Genomic DNA, 1821 nt, shown 5'->3' on the forward strand with positions numbered 1-1821 from the left:
CTCACTCCTCAGTAATTTATGCGCAAGAGCTCAAATTAGTAGAATGAGTAGGCAGCCTAACCCATTTCTTTATGAACCTATTGCCATTGTTTAGTGATTTGTCGTCATTAAAGCATGAGTCATGATTAAATTGTTTTTACAGTAAGCCTATGTCCAATTGGATATGAGATATCTGTTTTTACATTGATTATTTAAAATCTTATCACTTTCATCACAATTAAGTTACGTGCGCAATAGGCTGTGTGCAATATCTGTTCTTACATTGATTATTTAGATTTTTTTTTTATTAAACCACTTTTATCACAATTAAGTTAAGTGTGCAATAACTACATGGATTCCAGCAATAGGTTTGTGTCAGTTTATTAGAGTTGGCATGTTTATTCACAGCAATAGGTTTGTGTCAGTTTATTAGAGTTGGCATGTTTATTCACAGCAATAGGTTTGTGTCAGTTTATTAGAGTTGGCAGGTTTATTCACAGCAATAGGTTTGTGTCAGTTTATTAGAGTTGGCAGGTTTATTCACAGTATCCCTAACCTTTATGTCCATCATCCTATGACTAGTAGTTTCAGGCTCCCTGGAATTAGCCACCACAACTTCATATATTGCTGCATTGCCGTGCCTGCAGCAAGGAAAGGTGGGGTCTACTAGACATCGCCCCCCTATGAGGATGTTTCTGTAAGCCTGCTGTGTTGGGACTAATCACACATGTCCAGACAGGGAGATAGATAAACTGTATGTTAGAAATGTTCCCATGGAGTAGACAACATGTCACTCACTCTCTGACTTAAAGGGACAGTTAACCCAAATTACACGTTGGTTTCCTTACACTGTAAGCAGTCTATGGACAAGGTATCCCACTGGGCACAGATTTACATTTGGTTGAGTTGTCAACTAATGGGAATTCAACATGAAATCAACAGAAAATGTCGACTTTTTGCAAATCCAAATCAGGTTTCCACATTGATTCAACATCACTTTTTTTGTTTTGTTGAAATGACATTGGAAAACAATGTTGATTTAACCCGTTTTTGCCCAGTGGGATGACAGCGATCCATGGTTTGGTTTTATTTCCCAGGTACTGTTTCCAAATGCTAACGTTTTAGGATGATTTTGGCAATATCGGTACCAGGACTTGGATGGGATTTGTACCTACATTTTATAACGTTAGCATTTGAAAACAGTGCCAGGTAAACTAAACCAAAGCATGGATTGCTGTCAAATATTGTCAATAGACTACTTACAGGGTAAGGAAACTAATGTGTAATTTGGGTGAACTATACATTTAAATACATACAGTCAGGTCCATTCATAATTATTGGCATCCCTGATAAAGATAAGCAAAACAAAAACGAACTGCTAAGAGGTTAGTTAGGATCTATGCTTGTGTTAATATATAGTTACCCAATACGTTTATTTTTATCTTCATGGAGACATTGATTGAGTAGGTGGTGGAGAAGCTGTCAAACATGACATCATCAGGTCCTGATGTTGACACAAGCACTAGTCATAGTATTGTGTCGTTATAGACTGATAAACTCCTGTTATCTGTCTGCACTCCCCTGTCCTACTCCCCTCACTCAGATACTTCTTCCCCCCTTCTACCCTTAACTGAGTGATAAGGATGGAAATACTGTACTTCACTTTCTGCCTGAGGCAAGAAGGACTAAGGGTTGATATCTAGTATAATTGCTAACACTGCTGCTTGCACTTCCTTGAAATCACTTATTTGTTAATGACAGAACATCATTCAACCATATGCTCTCTGACTTTTAACCATGGATTTTATTAACTGTTTGGGGCTACGGTATCTAATTGAGTGA

Source organism: Salmo trutta, chromosome 25 (assembly GCF_901001165.1).
Source record: "Salmo trutta chromosome 25, fSalTru1.1, whole genome shotgun sequence".
Lineage (NCBI taxonomy): Eukaryota > Metazoa > Chordata > Actinopteri > Salmoniformes > Salmonidae > Salmo > Salmo trutta.